The sequence below is a fragment of the Cuculus canorus genome, chromosome 16, assembly GCF_017976375.1.
Source record: "Cuculus canorus isolate bCucCan1 chromosome 16, bCucCan1.pri, whole genome shotgun sequence".
NCBI lineage: Eukaryota > Metazoa > Chordata > Aves > Cuculiformes > Cuculidae > Cuculus > Cuculus canorus.
Genome location: NC_071416.1, coordinates 17,121,285 through 17,146,905, shown reverse-complemented (window position 1 = coordinate 17,146,905; position 25,621 = coordinate 17,121,285). Strand labels below are relative to the sequence as shown.

The 25,621-nt window shown below is 37.3% G+C and overlaps 1 protein-coding gene across 17 annotated transcripts in view; it reads left to right on the top strand.

Moving 5' to 3' along the window:
- NCOA3 (nuclear receptor coactivator 3) overlaps nt 1–25,621 on the top strand; it is a 79,966-nt gene that overhangs the window by 25,572 nt on the left and 28,773 nt on the right. For all 17 annotated transcript variants that reach the window (XR_008452650.1, XR_008452652.1, XR_008452654.1 and 14 more), the window contains exon 2: nt 21,996–22,071. The gene's annotated coding sequence lies outside the window, so the exon portion shown is untranslated. The remainder of the gene's footprint in view (nt 1–21,995; nt 22,072–25,621) is intronic.

Genomic DNA, 25,621 nt, shown 5'->3' with positions numbered 1-25,621 from the left:
GTCTGTCTGTACCTTCTCTCCCTTAAACAAAAGAATATATCTGCTCGGTCTGCGACCAGTCCTGCCAGCTGAGCTCACCGCGAAGTGTCGGTGCCCATGCTGGCCAATGGTATGAATTTTTATTTGGGTAGGGTGACTTTTAACAAATTCTGGACCTAATTAAGAGTGTGTGTCACTCCCATGCTATGCAGGGTTTGTCAAAAAAAAAAAAAAAAAAAAAATCTGTGGTCAAGAGAATTCACCTCCCCTCTGCAGCTTTGCCAATCCAGACAAATTAAAGAGGCATGACGTTTTCCATGAAGTATGAATACGAGATTTAGTTAATCCACGTTTTTTTCCCCTTAAACACGTCTGTCTGTTCACTGACAAAAGAATAGCTGACGGGTTACTTTGCAGCTCGGCTGCCTCCTCTCCTCCCCCGCTGCCGTGCAGGTACCGGCCTGCAGCGCTTCCCGGAACGCTGAACGGACTGAATGTTAAGTGCCTCTTAGTCAGGGAGTCACTCAGCACCTTCCTCGGAGATAACATTCATAACTCTTCCTCAACAAAGCAACTTGATTCCTGACTACTTCAGGCTGATGTTTTCACCTCTCTAGTGGCTTGTTCTTGCAAATAGTTTCATCAGATTTATGCGGTGTGTTCATTTTCCTAATGAGAGATTAGGGTGGGGAGGAACCCTCGGTTGCCGTGACGGGGATTATTTAAAAATGCAGTCAAGGCAGCAGTTTGGGGGCTCAGAAGCGTTTAGCTTAGGGCAGTGTTAGTGTTGTAGAACAAAACTGCGGAGGTGCAGCGTGGGCTGCTCTCGCTTTAGTTTTATCTGGGAGCGGAGGGAGTCTCCTGTAGCACTGCCAGCAGCATCAAGGGAACAATGACTGTAATATGATTAATAGCAGATCCCCTGCCCCCTCTTGTGTGCGATTGTCCTTGCAACTGCAAAAGAAACATGCGCTTGTAATGAGAGTTGGTGGCCTCCCTGTTTGTTCCAGCGAGTGTTCCCAAGCAGCAGCTATTAATATATTTTATTTTTCTCCACTCCCTGTGATTCTTTGTTCTGCCCTCCCTGTGCCTGTATGCGTCCTGTCGGCTTCTCCACATCCTCCTCACGGCAGAGCTGCCCTGAAGTTGCAAATCTTATTGCTTAGCACAGTGAAATGGGATAAATGCTCTTCTAAAGGGAAGGAGAGTGAGTAACGACTCCTAGGAACCAAGAATCACTTGTGAGGTCCATTTCTGAAGTATCATTTTAAATGTCTGTGTCTGAAAGCATTCTCTTGAACAGTTGCAGGATTGCATGGTGGTGACATTGGGTGCATATGCGTTTTAGCGTTAGAAATGGGTGATCTCCAAAAGTATTGCTGCATCCCCCGATAGGGTGGGAAACTGGCAAAAAAAATGAACACTGACTCTCAAGCTAAAGAAGTTTACAAACTTCACCAGATTTGTAAATTTTAGAGCTTCAAAGTATCCTACTCTGGGTGAGCGTTACTGAACGGTATTATTGAGAGCTAACTGCTGATAAGGAGAAAATCCATGGTGTAACCTTTACTTCTGATGAAAATCGCTAGAAAGAGGGATATCAGGGGTACTGTTGATGCATTTTGCAACGAGAAAGCATGGAATGAGCAGTCACCAACTGAAAATAAACTATTAGAGTTCTAGAGTATTTTGTGTTTGTTCAGAGTAGATTTTGAGGTTGTTTGCATCTCCCAGTTTCCCTCAGGGAGGAAGTTCCAGCTGCTTTGGAGCTGCCCTTTTAGATTTTTCTCCTGCCCCAGTATTTCTGAACTGTGAATGAGAAATTTAAAATAAGGTTTACACCAAGGTCTTTTCATCTATTCTTTGTGTTACCTGGAGAAAGCAGTTCCTATTATCATATTTTACTGAAGGATGGAAAGATGATTTAGAGGAAGTTCTAGAGCACAGCCTCTCAATTTGGAACACTATTTTGTATTCCAAAACTCAAAACTCATCAGTATTTGTATTGTGTGTTTCAAATTTCTACTGGTTTATTTCTCCTTAGTCTTGTGGCTCTGATCATGAAGTTGTATGGTGAGCTGAACTCTAGCATCTAATATTAAAGCTTGCCATTTCTCCCCAAATCGGCTCTTAACTGTCACGCTGGCACAAACGATGCTGAAAAAGAGCAGACCTGTAGTAGTTGGAACTTAGATTTTTGTTTGCTTTTTAAAAGTTTACCACTGTATCTCTGTCTTTTCTGCTTTTATTTCTGTTTCAGTTGGCGATGAAACATTATTTCGAGTCCAAGTGTTTCATCACCGATGCAATAAGCAGTTTTTTCTCTGCTTCTTCATCAATATGTTGGTCTCAAAGCTGTCCTGTCTGCATCCTTGTTGCAGATCTGCAGTGAAGAGTGAACCCTTAGTCCTCTGCAACAATAAGAGAAGAGGTCTCTGGAATGTAAATCCCTCTTTGAAGAGCTGTATTAGATGTGTGGAGACGTACCTTTTTCTAAGAAATACATTGATCAGATCTAGAGATCCTCAAACACTTTCAACCAACTTTCAGGTCCAGTTATGCTCTAGCCTTGGAGTAGGTTGATAGCAATGAATTCTTAAAAGACAGTAAAAAAAAATGAATGTATTCTTTATCTCATGTTTTCTGGTAGCACCATAATTTTTTGAAGTTCACTTGCGTGCCATCAGGATGTAGAAACTGAATAGATTAAAAAAAAAATTGAACTGCAGACATGTTGATTTCTTTAAGGGTGTGTGTGCATCCCTATTGTCTTGTTTTTCTGGCACTGGAATTCAGGAATCAGTGTCTTAAGAAACCTTTTTTTTTCCCCCCTGTTTTAATATACAAACCAGCGTGTATAAGGCATAGGTGTTTCAGGTAGAACAAAGTGGTGTGATTGCAGCAAAGCAGACCTCCTGCTGTGAGCTCTGTTTTGTCTCCTGTGCTTTCTTGGAAAATGTGGTAGATGCAGGGGTTGCTATATCCCAAAGGACATTATGCATTTATAATCTCTGTAGGCTGCATTAGCTGTACAGCTGTCGCTCATAAATGTGCCCGGGTTGGTGTGCCCTAATAGCCACATTGTTCCTAGCCTCTGTTGCAGGCTGGAGTCTGCTCCATCTTCCAGGCCACAAGGACAGTAGAAAGTAGCGCTTCTTACCGGTTCTGCTGAAGTACCAGACCAGGATATTTACTCTGTAGTCTTATTTTATAAGAGTCTGCTTTATTTCCAGCACAGTTTAAGATTGCTCGTAGCTTGCTTGTGTGGGTGAGGGTTTTGGGAATGAGCGTATAACAGGACAGGTTTCCTCAAAGAAGTTCCATGTGCTAATGCAGAGCTCTCTTTGCTGTTCATATTCAGCTTTTTGTACGTGTGTTCTGGAAAGCTCTTCCTGTCCTGTTTTGTCATTAGCCGTGATTTTTCTAAACTCTCCTTCTGATGTTTATTCAGCGTATACTACTTGTCCTTAGGACGATAATGAATATAACCTATATGGCTATTTGTGAGAGCAGTACATACATTTTAAATAGTAGAGAGACTGCATCCCTGAACAGATGGAGGAAGGAAAACAGAAGATTGTCTGAAGTGCTCCAGAACTGTTGCATTCGCTCATTTGTGGTATGTGGTCATCCTTACAGTAGCCTGCTGAAATCTGGATCTGTAAGGTTAGGACAACGAAAGGGATCAGTTTTACAGTTCATGGTATTGAAATTTCTTTCTTTCTTTCAATGTATCACTACACTGTGCCCATTGTTCCCTCTCTCCAATCAGATGGCAATAGAAATGCATTGTTTTCTTCAAGATAAGTAAGTTAAAAGCACAAAACAATAATCCTTATAATAATAATCACACTAGAATCCTTACAGCGTACAGTTTTAGTTCTTGAGGTACAAATACCAAGGAATATAAATAGAAATAGATTCAATATACAAATATAAATAGATTCAAGAGCAAAAATTATATGCCAGCAAAGATGGTATTTTTTTACCTTGCTGGCTTCATGTGCTATTGTAGTGTTCTGGTAATGCTGCTGTGAAAATAGAGAATCAGTATTTTTCATTTTGGATGCTACTACTTAAGTCTATTCTAATTTCCAGTACTGAAACAGGCAACTGTAAGCATTCTTTGATAATAACGCTCAGAGCTGTGATGTGAACAACAGGAAAATTAGTGATGCCTCTCTAAATTTATTTCAAAACCTAAGCTTTGTCTGTCTCAGGGAGCAAACAGAGCTGAGTGTACTGAACATGAACAATTACAGAAAGTTTATTTTATTTGTCTTGCAGTAGGAGAAATAATATTGCTTTTTATTCAGTGCCTATTTAATACAATTATAAGTTGATGTGGCAAAACAGAGTTGTTCTGGCCATGCGAATGGTGGAGGAGGGGGAATTGCAGGCTCTGTGATGGCCACCGTAGCCTTGTTAATTGATCTGTGACTGTTGTTCATAAGAAAAATACCTGTGCAGATGGCAACGTTTCTGATACTACTAATTTCAGGAATTTTGTATTAGTACTTTAAAATTATGTATATTGTATATATTGATAAATTTAATTATGCAGCTTTTTCTCTTTTTCCAGCGTCTTGTATAGAATATTCATTAGGTGATTTGTTATTTCAAAAGCTGTCGTTCCTCTTCTTTTTGCCACAATGCAGCTAAAGAAGGAAATGCGGATCTGTCTCTTTGTTTTAGATTTCTTTTGTTTTTTCATCTTGTTTCTCTACCATCTATGTATAATGTTGTCCTCTTGGGTCCTGTGTCAATGTAGCCTGCCTGTTGTTGTGACAGGATTAGTATTGAGAATTTCAGTCAGAGGAATTTTAGTTTAAAATATCCTAAAGTTGAAAATAAAGACAATTAAGATCAGTATAAAGCTTGCTTAAGCGTACTGAATGAGGCAGAAGAGAACATTTGGAGAGAGAATAAATGTTTGAGCTCTTCAGAAGCTGAATAACAGAGCATGATACATAAGAACAGACTGGAGTCTTGTTTGTTTTATGCGGACGACAATGAGGGCATCCTGTTAAATAAGCAAAACCATTTAAAATTGATTAAAGATAATTCAGTTGTACAGCTAGCAGGCACATCATACCAGGCAAGTTTTTAGAATACTAAAATGCATGTAGTATTTCTTAATAGGAGAATGTATATAGTTATAGTTAGTAGAGTTTATATTGATGAGGGTATTCTGTGGTATATAAGTTTTGTACTGATTCCTGGAAGCTTAACCTTCGTTTGGTCAATTCACCTTTTTTCACTACTGAATAAGGTGAGGCTCTGATATGCTGTGGTGTGGTGAATTCTATGTTTCTGTGACAAACAGGTATTGATAATGAACACCTTAGTGCCACAAGTGGTATCTTTATTTGAAGGAAATAAGCTTTCTCTATTGCTTTTTTATTATTTTATGGGTACATAATACAAATGTTAATTATGTCTTTTCAGGAATGTAGAAGACATTTCTGATATTTCTAGAAGTAAAGCATTCCAAGCTGTAATTCTTTTGGATTGCTTTTATAGTCTGTCAGCAGGAGTAGCACTGTTTGGTGGCACTGTTTTACGTAGTACAGTATTCATGCTGTTTTCAGAGAATTTTTCAATTAATGCTTTCATAAAGTTTCAGAGAAACTCTGAGGGCTGCTGGTCTTTCATTGGCTCAAAAAGCTAGGGAAGGGTTGACTTGCTTAGCTGCGAAAGCAAACCTAGTCTTTGCTTTTAGGAAACACAACTCTCTTTTTGAATTACAATCATTTAAAAATCAGCCTTTTAAAAAGGTGGTTTTAGAGATTTTTTTTTTTTTTTTTTTGTCTTCCAGTCCTATAAACTAGCAGCCTTAAGACAATTTTCGATATGGCTTTTTACCTCTGATTAGAAACTGAAGAACTTCTGCCCGGCTTCTGCTGTGTGACAGTTATTTGTCAATCCTGAACCGCTGCAATTTGCAGAATGATGTTTTAAGATACCAGTTTCATTCTGCTTAAAATGTTGCCCTGTGATGTGTGACAGCTTGGTGGGTAACATGGAGCAAGTTTGTCAGCGAGTGGCTGGCCGGGCAATAATGGCAGGGCAGTAAGGTAAGCCCCTTCACTTGCCCAAAGAGAGTAAGAAATCCCCCTCACTTTCCAGAGGTCTGCAAAGATCCTTGAATTTTAAAGAACATCTAGAGCTAGGAAACCTGTGTAAAGCAGTAAAATTAACTGTGCGGTATTAACTGTAATCCAAGGCAGTGTTGTTATTCCCAGATAGCAACATTTCACTCTTCAGTCACAGATGGATGAAGTTTACCTCTCATCTAGACTAAATGTCTGTTTGGTTTTAAGAGTGACAGATTTCTCTTTAGAATGAATGAAATCATATAGCAATCTTCCTGGAAGGTATGAGGACAGGAGGAAATATGTAATTTAGAAACTAAGAGAATTTTTAGACTTTGTCAATGAAGTATTGTACATCTTCTGTAATGCTTTATGACTTAACTGGTTGTGACTAACGTGAACGAACCGTTTTCCATTTCAAGTGGCATTTTCCTTGGTCACTAGTAGGTATGCTGTGGTCCTTAATTTGATAGTTTTTGTCATTGTTAGCACCTCCCCTTTCCTTGTTTATATGTCTGTCGTGCTGACATGGGATACCTTCACCAATCTGCCTCTTTGAAGGTACCTACTTTCAAATGTCAATATGAGGACTATAGCATTAAGAAGTAAGTAATATTAGATGTTTATTTTGAAGCAGAACACATAAATGTTGCTCTTCAGAACTATACATCTTCTGGAGGGTATTAATAGGCAACTTACTTTAGGTTACAGCTTTTTCATTTGATTTTCTGTGTTGATTGTTCAACTCTCATTTCATGTCACCAGTGTTGGTTGCAGAGCAGATGCAATTAATGCTCTAAATTAAATGTGTAAGGGGACTTTTTCATATTTCACATTCTTTCTGTTGCTGTAAAAGATCTGAAGAGTTCTATATTCTGCAACTTGATGGTTTGTGCCAATTAGAGCTTGTATTCACTTTTGCAGGTAAAGGAGGTTATTTTAATCTTCATATTGCTACAAATAATGCAGTTGCTATAATAAGTCTAGCAGTTACCTTGCTACTGCTTTCAGGAGCTGTTCTGTTTCTGCAACACTGATGCTCAGTGTGGTTGATTAAAGCTAATTTAAATGAGTTATAGTAACTAAGTAGGAAATTTAGTGTGCAAAAAGTTTGTCTTTTTAAAATTGAAAATCTGAACACTGTAGGCTATCATTGACAGTCTTGGAGAATATCAAGTAGACTGGAATAACAATTATATTTAGGAGTTCCTCCAATTCAGGCACCAGATTTAACAGAGATCATAGTACCAGAACATTTTTAGAAGATGTCTGTTGAGCAAACAGAGATATTTTATCTGTTTTTCTTGGCTCTGTGTAGAGTACACACCTATTTTTCTAAACAACTTGGGAAATAATTCTAGATAAAATTTAGGTCTTCCGATAGCACAGAACGCATTTACTGTATCTTTTTACTAGAGGTTAATAAAAATATTCAGGTAAAAGATTTTTTTTTTCCCCTACTGAAGATAAATTTTTGAGAGTTATTACTTTCAGCCTTAGTATTTCTGCTGGAATTGGTGATAGAATTCTCATTGAAACAGAAACAGATTTAGACCAATGCTAAGTGCTTTGAAAATCTCAGTTGAAGCAGATTAAATTTCAATGGATCAAAATACTTATTACTTAAACACTGAGAAGGAAAGGCATTGATATGACACAGGTATTTCACAGTCTTTCAGCACACTGAGCTTTTAACCTGCTCAGGAAAAGTAGCTAATACCTTTAAAAAAATTCACGAAAGACTGTCATAATGCTTCAGACTTGGCTGCGGAAGACAAAATCTGCTTCTTAACATGGAAATCACAGGGAAAATTTTTAAAGTATGTTTCACTGCTTGGCATGCTAATGGCAGCGTAGTATTTTTTCATATACACAGAATGGTAAATTATGTGTGGTTTCAAATGGGGGAGCTAAGGAATGAACTGCTTTTGTGTGGACTCCTCAGAAGCAAGGAGATAGGGATGACTGATGTATTTGTATCATATTAGAAAATCACATTTCTTAATGGAAAGTTCTGCCAGTCTGTCCCACCCTTTTGTTGCGCTCCAAGATTTTGCTCAGTTTGTTGGGCTAGTTCTGCAAGATAAAATTAGAAATTTATGATGAGTGATTTACTACAGAGAAAGTAGTGTTCAAGTAGAATTGGGCTGTTAGTGGATCCAGGAAAAACTGGCTTTTTCAGGTTCTTTTTGACTGGGTTTGATGTTGAATGTGTGTATTTGGTAGAATGTGTGTATTACGACATTATATGTAGCTTTACACAAGACTTTTTAGGCTTTGTGTAACAGTACCCTGCTTTGGAAGTTAAAATTTGAAAACACTAAACTTTTGACCTTGGGTAGATGTTGCCATGTATAATGTATTAAATTCAGCTGGTGAAGTAAAAATTACATTTTTCTGGGCTCTAGTTTGTGGAAAAAATAGTGTATATTGGGCTGTGATGCCTGACAGCTGACATTTATCAAGAGTAACATGAGCTTTACTCATTCTCACATTTTTAAACAGCTTTCAAAGCTTTACATGTATACACATGTTCAGCATATGTCTTGCAGCTTTGAACATTTTGTTCTAAAGATGTTGACTCTCATTAAGATGAGAATCCAGACTATAAAGCCATAATGATTTTTGTTTATCAAACTTAGTCACAATGGTAACATTTTGTAAACTGGCACTATAATGTAAAACAGTAAGAGTAATGTTTAAAACTTAAAAATGCTTTTGCCCTATTAAATGTTTAAGTGAACTTTAGAGCAGACTTTCAATTTTGAATGCTCTTCCAGAAGCATATATTTCCTGGAAATAATGAAATTAAATTCAATCAATATGCTATTTCTTATTAGAATAAAGTGCTAAAGCTCCTCTTTGGAAGAGGAAAAAAAAAGAAGATGCATTTTCATTTCTGTGATGAACAAATTGTCTCTAGGCATTTTGATCTCTCAGGAAACTGTTTGTATGCATTGGCCTAATAATGAAAAACTTGTTCTACTTGCTTTAAATGCTGTAAAGGATTACGTGATTGTCTTGAAATGTTCAAAACTCTGTAGGTAATTATTCTTGCTTAATCATCTTCTTAAAGAGAGAATTGAAGAATTGATTATTTTAATATTTGACAAATTTTCTGTGACTCTATGTAGTTTGCTGCTGTAGTGTTTGTTTTAGACTGGTCGTTTCCTGTTACTTCAGTAACTCAGTATAGTGTGAAACAGATCCCACTGCTCTGGTGCCAGGTAACTTGAAACTATAGGTGACTCCTAAGGAGAAAGGGGAAGAATATGATTGTGATTGGCATCATTTTAATTGATCAGTGGTGTGAGGCTCATTTTTTTCTCTTTACTTATGTTCTTACTAGATACTTCATAATAACATTGCTATCATCCATACCAAATACCTCTGGTTTGTCTCTTCTACATGAAAGGAATTTCAGATGACCTAAGAAATAATTTTCTGTCTTCTTTAAATAGTATCCAGATTGCTAGAGTCAAAAGATAAACTGAGTTCTGAAGGTAATCTGGAATTCAGACTTCACTGCACCAGTTTGTTAAAATTGGAGAGTCAAGATGGGATTTCTTTGCTCCAGTTTGGAAGCAGCAGTTTAAGAGGCAGAATTGATTCACTGTATTTTCTGTGTTGTTTTGGATTGACCTTAGCTAAAATTGTAGAAACGCTCAAATCCTCTCCGTTTATTTGATTAATTTAAAACGTGGAATTACTTCTGTTGGATCATTTCAAGGCATTGCTAATGTATAACCACGTATTAAAAGTTATACAGCAACAAACAAGTCTAAGTGAGGTGACTATAGAAAATGCTTCTCTTCCTTGCCCTTGTTGGTTTTGAAATAATCTGTATATTGTTTTAACTACTGCTAAAGACACAATTTTTTTTTCACATTTTTATACCTCTGTTGCAGTATTGCCAGGTTATTTTTCAAAACTCATTATATTTGCTCTTTCTTTTCAAACCCCAACTGTGATAGAGACACAACTAGCAAAGCATCTTGTTTTTCATTTAAAAAGATAAACGAATTCCATTCCCCCAGCACTGTAAAAGAAAATTTGAAAATATCGACAATTTACCTTGAAGTCTTAACTGAAGAAAATAGAGGTGCTAGAAGCTTAAATCTATGAGCCACCTTGTTGTTTTTTTTAAAGAGAGAGAGAGAGAAGTGAATTTTTATTGTACGTAGTTGTAAAGGGGAAACAAACCCAAACCCCCAAGTAGAACAGTTGAGGGTTTCACTGAGCTCTCTTCAGTCGTCCTCCTGTTTCATTGACCTCTGGCTCAGAAATGGTTGAAGCTTTGAATGTTTAGAAAATGCTATAAGTTCAGAATGATAGTGCCATGTTTATCCCACTAGTTTTTCTTGGGTTTAATCTTTTACTAGGGAAGCTTCCTGGTAAAGCTGTCAACAAACCTTAGTAAAATTGTGCCTCATACTGGTGAAGGAATGTATACACGTTCCTTGAGTAAAACAGGTTGTATGGGTAAATATATTTTTGCCACTGCACTAAAGCAATTTGAATATTAAAACTAAAACAAATCAAGAAACCTTCTTACAAATTTTAACAAGTGTAAAATGACAAAAAACATTAAATCATTCTGAGGATCATAAAAGTTAAAAGATAATTCTGTGAAGCTTTCATTTTTTTTCCTCAAATAAGTGTTGCCCGTTCAGAAGTAATGCCATGTGCGCTGTTTGTCTGCAGACTGTTTGCTCATGAGCTCAGTGGTGTTATTCTTTAGGGTAGCTTCTACCATCTTACTATGGATGGAAGTCAATCAAGGCATGAGCATCAGATTCACTGGTCCATAGCTCCTGAGATCACTCTAGATTCCTTCATGGCAGAAGGAGTTGCCCGGACGCGTGCCGGCCCCCCTGATGCAGCAGGCATTTGTCATGATTGTGCGGCTCGACCAGCAGCTCTGAAGATTCACGTGTGAACACCTTCTCCGATGAAGGCTGTCCTGGTGACTGATGAACAATTCATGTGTCTGTTTGGTTTAATTCTTCCTCTAGTTTTTAAAATTAATTTTGCTTCTCCGACCACTTTTCTGCAAAGAGGTGCTGGAAGTGGAAGTCTTTCCAGTATTTTCAGTGTTGAAGACCAACACTGACTTTTAGAGCTGTGGGTTTTATCCTCTGTGAGTGGTGCCCATTTTATACCTTTGCCATGAAGAGGTCCAACTGTCTCCCTGGCTGGCTTCTTGCTTCTGAAGTGTTGTTTAAATATGTTCTTGCTATCAGTTGGAGTTTGGTGCAAGGCACCCCCCTCATTCTTTTTTTAGTCCTGTATTTCCTGTTTACATTCAATTTACCGTGTTCTGTGGGTGTTTCTGTTCTTCCCATGCAGACAAGCTTTCCAGTTTTTAAATGCTACCCTCTTCCCTGTGTTATTCCCCTTGTTACGGAGCCACATAGGTATTTTTGATGTTTTTGTTCTCTGCTTCAAAAGCTGTGTAGGTGTAGCAGCTATTATCCAGAATTCACTGAGAACCAGCATCTTTTTGTCTCTCTCCCTCTCTCACTGTTGTCATCGTGGTACAGTCATACAGTGTCAGTGTAATCACTTTTCTGTCTTGAGGGCTGGGGATGTGTGGTGATGTCCTGGTATGTCACTAGAGATGCGTGAATTAATATTCCTGCCTGCTCCTACGCCGCATATTGGTTTTTAAACACAACTGACTTTATAGGAGATCTTTGAGAAGGTCTTTGGTTTCTGTGCACAGGCATTAACCAATGAATGCGCTGCCTTCCCTTTTTCCCCTATTAAGACTATTTAAGATATTTGGTTTTAATAGTTTGAACTGGAGCTTCAAAAGATGCAAAGCACTAAATACTATATTATAATGTGCTGGAAATTTTAGAATGCATGTGTCATGCAGCCTGTATGTCTTTGTTTAATGTGGAAAAGTGTTTTGGCAGAATTCTATGTGGTTTTGAAAACGAAATCTTCACTCAGTTCATATAGTGTAACTCAAGACTACTAAATCCTAAATAGCTTGAAGGTTGTGGGAGTTGTATTGCTCAGTCTTTTTAGTGTGCTAATGTGTATTTCTAATAAAAAAAATCACATTAAAAATGAAGTTTAAGACATGAAAGGCCTGTTTGAATTTAGAGTTGATGTATTCAAGGCAGATTAATTCTATTTAAAGTAGTACTCCTGTTGGTCTGATAAAGATCCCTTAAATACTATGTCAGATCTGGAATTAAATTTAGAAAGTGTTCTGTGCTTTAATCTATGAACATCTGGTGAGTTCTAGTAAGAATTTAGTCTTTTTGGTTTTCTGCTGTCTTTACTTCAGTATTTCTCTGAGGTTCTGGTCTAGTTTCTCTGATAGCCAGGCAGTAATGCTTGTTGAGGTCCATAGAAATGCAAGGCTTTATTTGTTCCATGTATTTGCCTTTTGTTTGATGGCTTTTAGAAAATGTGTCCATCATACCCAGCTAGGTACTTTTACTTCTCCTTCTCCTGCAAAGACTCATGATTTCTTTTCCTGTTTCTCTGCATGTGAGTCTTTTTCATGACTTACGGCTGATTCTTCCAAAAACTGGATTCTGCTAAGAAATCTAGCAAGAAATAAGACTAGCTGTGGCACAATAATGCTTCCTAACTGCATTTTACAGAATTATTCACATCTCGATGCTACGGACAAGAAAGGATTGCTGGCCTTCCTCCCCCCAGCCTCCCCTATAGCTGTATAAGGCGTCTATTGTCTCTATTCCTATTGAGATGTCACAGATGTGTGTGCTCCTCTGGGCTCTTTTCTCTCTTGCGGCTCTAATGACCGCTACTGCTTTGATTCCTTTCTCAGGCAAATTGGCATAGGCTGTACAAAGAGAAATTTAGGTCACACTCTTGAAATTATTCTACTTGAGTAAGAGAAAGACTCAACTGACTGTGTATTTGTATAGACCAGAAATATGGGACAAAATATGGCAAACTTAGTTTCATCCAACAGATAATGCTTTGTCGTCTTAGAGATCATTGACTTAAAAATATCACCGAAGAAGTGCGCTGTTTTATTGTGCAATAGGAGTGTACAACTGAAGTGTTTAAAGCTATATTTATGATTTTTTTTCCTAGGGACTAAAATCAGGTACGTTCACCTGTGCTGTTAAAACAACCAGGAGTATTAGGAAAAACTAATTTTAAATAGATGCTTTTATTTTTATTTATTTTCATTTCAAAATTAACATAGATGTGTTTGTTCTATTTTGAGATTAGCTACCCTGAATGCTGGATTCTGTCTCTGAGGACAGTGAATTTGGGGGTTAGCTCTAAGCAGGGCTGTAGCTTTCTCTGAAGTACTGGGAACCCAATATCAGTTTTGCTTCTTGGTTCCCTGCACCGAGGTGCTGTGGTAGGCAGTTTGCATTTGCTCGTGGACCATATTAGTTGCACAGATATGCAGATGGTAGTTGAGCAGGCAGTGGCAGTGGTCTTATATTCGTTAAGAATGATTTTTCATCTTTTTTACATGCTCCTATCCTAGTCATGTGTAGAAAAAGCAAGCATTTGCAGAGGCAGGAAACTGGTTTGTGCTTTGCACTACGTATCTGAACTGTCTCCTACCAACATCCTTTTATGGTTAGCTGCTTTATTTTCCAGTTAAACTAGTGTTCTGTTTAAAGTATACTAGCAGGTCACACTCTTCATCACTTCTGTAAGCTGACTTTTGCCTGTTGCCTATTCCTATTTTTTGAGTTAAGAGCAGTCAAATGGTAAAAAATCCACAGACACAGCATCATTCCTGCCTGTTTTACAGGATGCTGTGATTAAATTTAAACATGTTACTGAAGTTATTTAAGCTGCTCCTCATTGTTGTTTTACTTTGTTATTGTTTTGTAACAACAGAACGCTGCTCCCTCAGTATTTGTGCCGGTGGAAATGTTGTGTATTTCAGCTGGCTGTGAATTCATGGCAGCAGGCATGCTCTTTTTAAGAGGATAATTAATGCTTGTGTCCAGTACTAGAGACTTGGTAGTGTTGGGACGATGGTACGTTTTGTAGAACTGGCTTTGAGTATGTAGGAAGAGGGACAGAAATTACATTAAATATGTTTTTGGTGGCTTGTGTCTCAGCTTATCTGCTGTTGACCCAGAGCACTGCTGGCAAGGTTTATCTCTCTCTGTTAATTTGCTTGTCTCTAACTGCTACTAATATAAAATCTGGCTTTGAAGCATCATAAGGACTGGAACCAAAATATTTCATTAAGCATTATATTGGGTCGTTTTCTTGGTATTTGTGCTGTAGAAGTCTTGAGAGACTGGAATTTTCCAAGGTTAATATGAGAAACAAATTTGTTAATTCTGTAACAAATTGTGTTCTTAAAAATGCAGAACAAAAGATTATTGCATAGACACTGACATAAAAGATTTTTGGAACTATAGCACTGCATTGCTTTTTAGACCCAATTTTGGGGTCTTCATAAAAGTGAAAGTTTCCTTTTTATTGGTCAGACTCAAAGAGGCTCTTTCTGTTGATGGTCATGACATTCCAGTAAATGTTGAAGTTGATCTGATGTAGTTAATGTTCAAGAGTTTTCACTTTATGTTGATGGCAAGAACTTATCTCATTTGGTCAGCTTGGCTGAAAATGATCTTTTTTTCTAGCATCCACCCAACAAAGGTTAGCTTTGTTAGAAGTTCACAGTATCTGCCAGGAGGCTCACTAAGAGTAGAGAAACAATTATATTTTACTGTTCATCAGTACTTCCACAAAGGCAAAATATGATAAAGCTGTGTAGAAATACAAGCATCAGGTCTGTTCTTTTCAAGGATTTGCGATTTCCAGCTGTTGATAAACTTCTGTTATTCTTAATAATTTGTGATTATTCAGGTGCTAGGAAATGGCAGATGAAGTGAACAGGCTGATAGACTGAAGGTATGGTGGGATGATGAATGACAATGCTGTGTAAGACACAGGAGCATCAATTGATCACATCTGATTTCCTGAGATGAACAGTTGCCCAAAGTAGAACAGTGGAAACAAAACTATGATTAAATGATTGCAAAAAATTCTAGGTTGCATACAGCTTTTAATTGAGATACTTGCTTCTTAAATATGCCAATACAAACAGTATAGTTAGAATGGGTTTTTTTCAGCTGTGAAAGTCTAATGAAAAATATTTTTTGCTCTGCAGTTTGACACTTGGAATTGTTTATTTCTTCAGATAAGCAGTTTTCTTAAAGGCAGCCTCCTTACCTGCTAAATTGATGAATACTTTTAATTCACTTACAAGATTAAAAGACTAAATTGGAAATACTGGGGTTGAACATCTATTGCTGATAATAGAGGTAGAAAATGCAACAGTCATCAGTTTTGAATGCTTTTCTGAGTATGACTTGCAGAACTTCGAAAGCTGGCATTAAGCTTGGCATCTAGTTGGTTGAGATCACATGTCAGAAACTGATAGTGTGTACAGCAAATGTTTCATTCTGTCAAAACCAGTAATTTTTTCCCTTTGTTGGAAGGCATTTTGGTATTGTTAGAGATTTTGATCCAAATGTAGAAAGACTTCTGTCTCTAAATTTAAACCTGCAATAGACAGGCTTTTACAAGGAAATAGCTGGTATTTTGCCCATTTTTTAAATGCTGCTTTAGAAAGCTCTGATTTTGAACTGCTTTCACTCTAAATGTGTTTTATATAGACTGTGTTCTCTGTAAAATGAGTCAGATTTTGGCATGATGGGGCCTGATGCAGTTATAAGAATGCTATAGTGCTAAATGAGTTAATGCTAATTGTATTAGTATAGTTGTGTTTAAGTTCTCTCTCTCTAGAAATCCAGCAAGCAGACATTTCTTTCATGAGACACTGGTAGGGTAGATCGACAGAACAAAAAAAATTGCATGTGTATAATGTACAGAGATGTATGTGAACCCATTTGGAGACTCGGGAAGGAGAATGGACTTGCTGATGGCACATTCAGAGCTTCTGGAAAGGGAGTGGACTTGTTGATGGCCTGGAGAGGGATGATGTGTGTTTAGTGACATAAACGCAGTTTAATCGATTACGTTTCCTGTTTTCACCAAGAATGGCGTAAGTACTCTCTGCTTTTGCAGTGTCAGTTAATGCAAAGCTGCCTTAAAGAAAATTATAGTTGTTGCTACTGAAAACTTTCAGATTGAAATCTTATTATATTGAAACTGTCTTTGGGAAGTTGCTTCTTCCCGTGTAAGGGAAAACTAATTCCTTAGTTATTGTTAAGGTTAGACCTCTCATATCTTTACCAGAACATGTAGGAAAATATCTCAGTCACTCTGTTTTCTCACAGAAGCTACTGTATTCTGTAAGAAAAAAAAAAAAATCCCATATTTATGCGTGATTTTGTTCCTATAGAATACAGTTCTCCCAATTTTACAAGTTGTGCCACGAATCCTGTGTAATATCTACTAGTAGTTAGTAGTTAACACTTTGTATTTGCATTTGAGATGAGTATTACTCCATTTCTGGCAACCATCCCTTTGCATTGGGCTTTTTCTTGATAATGGTAGTGATTAAAGTTGGTAATGAAAAGGTTATTATGTTATTGTAATGTGTAGTGGTCAAAAACGTGTAAGAATTGAAGTTGCATATTGGTAAGGCTTGACACAGGCTTTTGTCAGGAAAGCTAATATATCCACTTAAAACCAAAACATGAACAGTTAGAAGTGATTAAAAAATGTTTTCAGATTTATATGGTCAAACTGCTGGTTTTATGTTCAAAGGCTCTTAGCTGATGTCCTTTTCTAGTTTAGAGACATTTTGTACTTTGGAATAATCTTTAAATAATTGACAATGATGTAGTTCCATGTTAACAAAATATGTTAATTCAAGCAATTCCTAATTAAGGTGATATTACAGTATGTGGAGATGCATTGTACAGCTTACATTCTCCTTACTAAAACGTAGGTTATGTCATGTGTCAAACGGCATGGGGTCACTTCTGAATTTAGATGTGCGTAGAGCTGGAAAGTGACTCTTGAGTACTGTTGTCTTGGTATTCTCTGTGAGCTCTGGCAAGGTGTTTTGTCTTGTAAATTGAATGCTTTTAATATAAATCTCGCTAGTTTTTTAGAATTTTACTGCTGTTAGTAATAGTAGAAAGGTTTGTGCGCTGGTCAGTACAGTCCTTTTTCCATGGTACCTGCTGTTTTTGGCAAGGACGATGGGAAGAAGGGTTTTCCGCTTTTAAAACTTCATTAAATATTAATATGAAACCTAAGAAGACCGTATGTATTTCAGTTAGCTACTGACTTCTGAGAGTTTCTTCCGCTGTTAAAGTGTCTGGATATATAGAAAAGATTTTATATGTATTTATTAATTTTTAAATTATTTTTTAAAATAACTGTTTACTGACTCTTATGGGCACAAGTCTGTAAGGACTTACCTGTGTTAGAAGCATTCTAAAACTGTATTCTATAAATATATTCTGTATTCTGCCCCATCCCTGGAGTTGTTCAAGGCCAGGTTGGATGGGCCTTGGGCAGCCTGATTTAGTGGGATGTCCCTGCCTGTGGCAGGGGTTGGAACTGGATGATCTTTAAGGTCTATTCTATGATTCTGTGATTCTTAAAACACTTGACCAGTGCCATCAGCTGTATTGAAAATCCAAATTACCTCTCCCAGTACAGCAGGTCGAAAACTAGTCAAGATTAAAGGCCACCGTCAGTGTTTTTTGATCAGCTGTGTCTGAGTGTACCAGTTCTTGTTGCCAGTGTCCTGCAAGTAGACGTGGGGTTGCGTCATGCCCCATTGCCTTATACCTACAGGAGCTATATCCCGACAAACACATATTGCCCAATAAGTTTGATGCCTTTTTGGAGCTGGGTTAAGGGGACAGCATTTGTTCTGAGCATAGGCTGTGGCTCTGGACCCACACGAGATACAGTAACCACTGCACCCTTGTGCTTTGTGCAGAAGCTGGCAGGTGACACTCCTTCATGTGTTGGTCAGCGTGCGGTGAAGGCAGAAGGATAAAGAGTGGTCTCTCTTAGAGCAGTGAGTTTGCTGGAGCCCCTCTTTTTCATACATTTAATTCATTATAACAGGGTCCTATGTCTATTACTGAGACCAGTATCGAGCGACGTATAGGAAACACATTAACAAGTAATGACATTCCAAAAATAGAGCACACGCATTATTTATCAGAGAAACAGGAGACACACTGAATGTGTTCCACCTCTGTCCATCCTTTAACTGAAAATGTGCTGTCATTTTAATACATGCAAAGTGAACAAGGCTCAAGTTAATTGTCATATCTGAAAAATAGCCCAGGAGTGCATAGTGCTTACTAAACACTGCAGGGGAATTGGTAAATGAAACCTGACAAGGCCTGAAGAATTATAGTCTCCCTAAGACGGAACGTATAATATAAAAAGGATGTGTGCTGAGTTAAGATTATTTAGCGTGTTGCAACAAGGTGTGCTTCACTGGCTCCCAGATTATAGATGGCACCTTCTTTAAAAAACGCCCTGACAGCCCTGATTCAGTGAAGGCTCTGTCTGAGTCAGTTGTTTATTATCTGGTAAATGACCTTTTTAGCTGAGGGGGTGGAGAAAAACAAATTGAGGAGGATGATCACATGAGTATGGTTTGGAATGGTATTTTCTTAGTTATTGTACTAATGGAAGTGCTAGATTAGGATAACGATGTGTCAGTACAGTTAATACAGTTTGCTGATTGACTCCTAGTATGAGTATAGCTGCTTTAGTCTGAAAAGATGAGACTTTTTGGTACAAAATAGTTATAGTACACCAAAACCTCTTTATTAATTCATTGTACTTGGGTCTCCTTATCTGTTTCAGTAGTCTGGTACATCGTACTTTTGGATTCATAAAGCTGTATTTAAGGGTCAGTGGCATTTTTTGGCTGCTGCGTTTTTCCCCTTCCTCAGAGGTTTAAATACAGATTGGTTTTATGTATTGTAGTTTGGAGTCTAGTATACTGTATTTAATTTCTATTTTAAACAGACACATTCATTATCTCTAAAATGTTTAAGGACGATTACAAATACAGTCCTTTTATGTCTTCTTTCAAAAAGTAATTGTGTTCACCATATCTGGCATGTTTAACTATGAATATATGTATTTATATATACAAGATACTTTTAACCTTAAAACCAGTCTGGCTTTAGCTCTCTGTCACATTGTTGTCTGTCCCACAGGCAAGAATATGGATTGTCACTTAGCTATCCCATCCAGACACTAATGTAATCTTTCTTTTATGTGTTTTAAAAACTGGATTGAAAACTGGACCGTATGCACGCTACAATTTGGTGGCCAGGCTACATTGAATGCCTAGTTTCTATGTGATGTACACTGCATATCTCTGTAGCTCATCCTGGAAGTGGGGAAATCAGTCGAAGGTCGCTGTGTTGAGCTCATTGAGATCAAAACATGCCGAGCGATGCTTCTGTGTGAGCACTCTTGTTTTTTGGTTGAGCAGTTTTTAGACAGGAAATGGGACACTCGTGTGTTGAAAGTGGTGCTGCTGTGAGACCTGACGGGGAAGCTGACTGCGCAACCCCAAGCACCAGCTTTTTAGAGGACTACTGGCTCTGACATTGGCAATTGATTAGTGCAGGCCTGTGCACTCTAGGAACCCGAACTAATGTGCGTGAAGTAGAACAGAAAACGGTGTTGAAATAAGATAGTTGTGTATTTTAAAAGTTAAGAAGTTGGCTGCTACCTCTGCGCTCAGAAGAGGAAGCATGTAGGTTTAGAACAGGGAAAACAGAGCTGAATGGTTAGCTTTCGATATGTAAGAGTGTGGGCTTTCCTTAGTAAGAAAAGACTGAGTGTTATTGAACCAGAGGCATGTGCTTTATTTTTCATTTAAATGTCATAGATGGTAGCAATGTAATGACTTATTAGATTAGAGAATTTTAATATCCTGTTTTATTCATAGTAGTAGTAACGAGGTCTAATTTACTTTTCATATATGGCAAAAATATGAAGTAGCGTATTTGGTATTAACTTTTTATTTTGTTTACTGAGTAGGGTTTTCATCCCTACTTCAGGTTGGTTTAACTTCATCCTGCTCTGTAGAACAGAATTTAGAATATCTGTCTAGGTTGCCCTGCTAGTTGACAGTTCTCATAACGGGATGGCCCTCTGCAGTCCTTGGCCAGACCAAATCAGTGCAAATGCTACTCTAAATGCTTTTCTAACCCTTCAAGAGCCTTTGGAATAGCCAGAAAATTATTATTTAGTTACTTTCCTGTAGTACTTCTTTGAGAAGTTGGATTCCACCTTCTGTTTGAACAGCTCAGATACTGATATCCATGGAATGAATATTTACTTGAGAGGAAAATAAGGGGAATGTTCTAAAACAAATTTAAATAGTGTTAAGATTTTGATGTGGTTTTATGCGTTTTCAGGGTTCTTCTTTTCCCTTACATTTCCAGTTGTACAGAATCCTTTTGATAGTCTCTCACCTGAAAGTGATTTTGTGCTGTTCATTTCCCCTGCATAGGTCAGCTTCTCAGTGAGACTCGTTTGTGATTCTGGTGAACCGAGCCTCTTTTTGTGCAGGTGCATGCACTGTTTTATCAAGTTGTATAAATTTGAGGAAAAACCCCTACATGTGAAACTGAACAGTGAATGTAATTTACACTCCTGTTTTGTTTCATAAATTCTATCTGGTGGAGAGGTCAGAAAATAGCCTTTGCAGGGTACTAGACCATCCCAGCGAAGATAAGTAGCAGTAGAGCTGAGCATAGGTCAGGTTCGGCATTTTTGCTGAAATGAACAGCTGAAGGACTAAATATTCCATTATGTTTCTGATACCACATCTTAAGTTTTCTTATTTTTTCAGGGTTTTTTTTTTGTGCTTTTGTTCTGATTCCCATGATTAGCAGAGGTTGGTTTAGCATAGAATGGTGTTATCAAAGTCTTTAATTAGGAGACAGTTTACTCTTGATGCTTACTCTTACATGACTACATTGTCAATCAACCTTCTAACTGGTAATTCCAGTGCATATACATAAAGCTACCATCAGCATTGTCAAAGAGGTGGTTAAAACAGCAGATGAATGCACATGCCACCAGTTGACATAAAAAGCTTAAGTTTAATTTTTGAAGAAATGAGCTACTTGAATAAAACCCCTTTACCTGCCTGCAAGTGATTCCCTAGTAGGTAGTCTGGGTAGAAGTATCAATTTTGAAACTTTTGATTTTGGATAGGACTATGGTGTGTGCTTACATGTGAACATCTCATATGTTTCCCAAGAGCAGTTTATTTTTCTAATTAGCTTGAACAGCCTCTGCTTTACATAGTGCTTAGAGCAGTTTTCAGTAAATCAATTCAATTACACAGCTGTTGTTTAAAACTTTTCCTAAGTTACTGTAATTCTCTGTAGAGACCCCCGAATCACACTAATTAGTACACTTAATCATACCTTCTATAAAATGCTTGATAATATGGATTAGTCATTCCTAGAGTTTTATAGAAAAACAAAGTAACAGAAACCTGAGTGTTCATAGCTCTGAAAGCAGTTTGCTGGTTTTTCATGTAGTAGTTCAGTGCCAGGCAGTGTGCGCAGGCTGGCTTAGCGTGGCTTCACACTTAAAATTAGGACTGGCAAGTATAAATTATGAAATAGCGGATTCGGGGCTGCAGCTTTTATATTAAGATTTTGAAGTTACTAAGATCAAGCGTCTGCAACAGTTTTGTTAATTCTTCTAAAGTAAAAAAAAAAAAAAGGTATGTTTTGTGAAAGGAGTTCTGGCTTTCTGAGTGGCGTTTGTGATGTTAACATACAGACTTCTCAGCTGTTCAGCATATAGCAGAGATGACAGATAGAGTTATAAGCAAGTTTTAAATTCAATTAACATAAAAATATCTCACTATCAAGTGTTTACTTTTTGGTAAGATTATTACTATTAGATGAGAAAAATTGAAAAGTGAGCACTTAAAGTGCAGCCTTTTTTGTTTTTCAGGATGTGACTTCAAATGACTTCTCATTCTGAAGGTCCTCTGAAAAATATGCTGTGCTTGAATGTTTGCTAAGGACAAGTAAGTAACCGATTTCATATTTGGACTGTACGTAGTTATTCCCTTACCATTTTGAAAACTACAATTTACAAAGGGAGGGGAGGGAAAAAAAGAAAAAACAAAAAACCAAAACCACCTGACTTTACTACTGCCAGAAAGTGTGTTTTCCAAGTTTGTTTTCTTGTGGATTCCTGTCTATGTAAATACATGAGTTATTTCTGTGGCCAGTCTTATAATGGAAGAATCTTTTCATAGTTTCAAGAATATTTTGAATCAGAAGTTTCACTGGAAAGCTATCATGCCTTTTATATGTGTGTATTTGAGGGAAGTATAAGTTTGGAATAACAAATTTTCACTAAGAATATGGAGTTCCTGAATGGAAAGTTTGGAACTTTTTCTCCAGCTATTGCTCCCCTCGGTTCCACTCCACTGGGAGGGTTAGGAACACCAGCGTACAGTGGCTCGTTACTGCTACAGCTGATGGAATTAAACAATGTCTTGCTTTGAAGACTTTGAACCGTTTCTTTTGTCATCTTGTTTTTTCTCAAATTTGTTTCAAATATGAACTTTGGAGGACTCTGGACATCCTTGCTTCTATTCAACTTTTAACATTCTCTATTCCATACGAATGTTTACCTTTAAATTTGTTGGCAAGGGCTAAGGCTTTATTTTTCCAAATAACTTTCTGGAAAATCACATTGGACAGAACAAAATGTGGCTTTGTAATCTGTTCTCAATACCTAAATGAAGTGTAGCATAAAATGCTTTTATTTTTTTAAAATGTTTGATGAAAACGAGAAAGTATTCTAAGACAGGAGTAACATGGGCTGTTTAATTGAGAAATTAAAATTAGTTGTTGGTGCTGATGACATCAGAGTAGGAAAAATTTACATATTATTATATACATAAGAATTATTTTTCATAAAGCACCTGGTGTCAAATTTGGCAGTCCCAAAAAATTCTCTCTATAAGTTATATAAACTAGGAACAGATACATTTTTGAAAGACCTAATAGTTTCTCACTGGATAGAATTTAGTTTCTGCATTTCTTCATTCTCATGTGTAATCAATCTGCTGTGGTGCCTTGCATTTTAACCAAATACTTGCATAGAAATCTTGTTAAAAGGTGAATAATAGTATGTGTGGATAGTTCAAGTTCCCAATGCAGTCTCACTGATAGTGATCCTTCTATGCCTCAGGTTTGCCATCTGCATTTTGAGCTTGTACATGCAGCTCCAATTCATTGAGTCAAATAAAGCAAATTTGTAGATTTATTTTAATTACACAATTAATAGAAAGAATTTAACTCTGTAATTCTTTCCCTTAAAAATGGGAATAGGCTTTGCTTAGGTAGATAACACTGTGCAGTGTAACTGGCAGAGGGGTCTTTCTAGCCATCATTGTAGGTTCATGAGCCAGAAATAGTGCTGTTGCCTGATAGCTCAGAAAGTAAGTTTGTGAAGATGGCTATGTTAAATTTTGTGGCTTTTAATATAAAAATGCATCAGAGCTTTAACTTTTGAAAGCAATGGTTTGGAGCTGTGTTTTGAAATAATGATAGGCTTCAGGAAGACTCCCTTGAACCCCCAAAATGGATTTCTTTCTGGAACGTCTTTTCAGCCCATTATAAATCATAAGTTCAAATACAGTGGACAGATATAACACCTGGTACGTTTTAACTGGTGATTTCTTTCATGATTAACACACTCAATAATGCCTGCTTTTGCTAATATTTCCTGTAGCAGGGAAAGTAGTTTGGTTGTTAACAATTTGTACTGTAAATCCATCTGTATTGGGAAGCAGCTTCTGTTATTTCCTTAGCTAAGGAGTTACAGGGTTCTTCTAGGCATTACATGCCTTCTCAGCCTGTAATGGCACTCCTGGGGAAAGGCAAATGCATGGGCAGGAGCTCAGCATCTTCAAGCCTGAATAAATCCCCATAAGCTACTTGGTGTAATAGTAGGGGAGCAACCTGCACAAATCACCTGATTTTTTTCCCGTCCTTCCTTCTCCAAGGGTCTATATTAGGGCACTGAAAGGTTTTCTTAAATAGGAGGGTTGTGTTCCCTGATATATATACCATGTTTCTGAGATGTAGTATAGTAATTTTGGTTTTCTTTTGGTTTTTAATTTTAATTTTCTTTTTTTTCACTGAGTTATCTGTCGGTGCAGGTAGGTGTTAAACCAGAAATGACATTTCCATTCTAAATCATTTAATGCAGCCCTGTTGCCTGCAAAAATACATTTTGGTGACATGCCTGTCCTAGCTCAAACTTTCAACTATTTAATGTATTTTAAATCTTTCCTCCTCTGAAACAGAGTTTACTCTTGTCTTCTGACATCCTTGCCATGCCTACACCCTTCCTGAGCTATCCTTACCTCTTGTATTTTAAGCTCTTCCTTTCTGCAGCAGCTCTTAACGCTGCAGCTCTCCACTCTGCATGGGAATGCGGTGACAGGGGGGAAGTGCCAGTCCTGGAGTGTGTGCGTGTGTCACCTACAGAACGGCTCTGGGGAGGGCTGTGGGTGTGAGACCTTGGGAGTCATCCGCTCTGTTTGTGTCAGCTTCAGACAATCAACTGCTTTTTGCATGATCATAGCCTCTTTCTGTAATCTGTTTTTGAAAGTGCTTACTTGTTCAGTGAGTATTTTGTCATTCAGCTGCTTAATTGAAGAAAAAGGCAGTTGTTCAGTGCTGCACTGTCATCTAGTGGTGTCACGGTTTATTCGTCTTGGACTTCATGTATGATGGGATGCTATAAATGTATTTGAGGGGGTTTTGCCCTGGAGGAATATATGAGTGAATAAAAATCTTCAGGGTTGCTCTTCTGTCTCTCTGTGCATTGGGTTTTGTCTTATTCATGCTGATTTTTTATCGAGTATTTAGATGTAAACCCAACTTCTCACCTGTGCAGTCCGTGACCGTAGTTATGCAGCTAGGAGTCTTTGTAATTCTTTATTTCAAATGCAAGATTTTTTTCTTTACAACTGTTGTGGAACTTCTGTAAACCCCCTAATTTACTTCTGAAGATGACAGTTACTCGTAGCTGCAGTGGTCAGATTATGTGAAAAGAAGAGAACATACAGAAAAGGAAATTCTATTAAACATTTTTGTATTTTCGGTGTTCTGGTCACCTGTCCTTCATTGCCTTAAAGTATCACTTGGATTTTTTTCTTTAATGGCATCTAACTTTATCCTTAGTATTTAACTACATTTTGACATAACATATGAATTTACCACTTTATTTTCTGATTATCTTAACATACATTAAAATACTGAGAACCCTTATTTTCAGACAAATTTGAGCAAAATTTTAAACACCTCTGAATCAAATTAAATGCATTTTTACTTCTATTTTTGCTTACATTGATAGAAAGCTTTGTAAACCTATATTTTGGCAAAATAAAAAATAGATTAAAATGGTAGCCAAATGCTATATTTAATGGTAAAAAAGGTGAATGGATTTCCAGTAAAAATACTTGTAAATAGAAATAAATAATTACCTGGGTAAGTTCTCTGTGTTTTGAATTATTTTGAGGGATTCATTAACAATTCTTATTTTATTTCTTT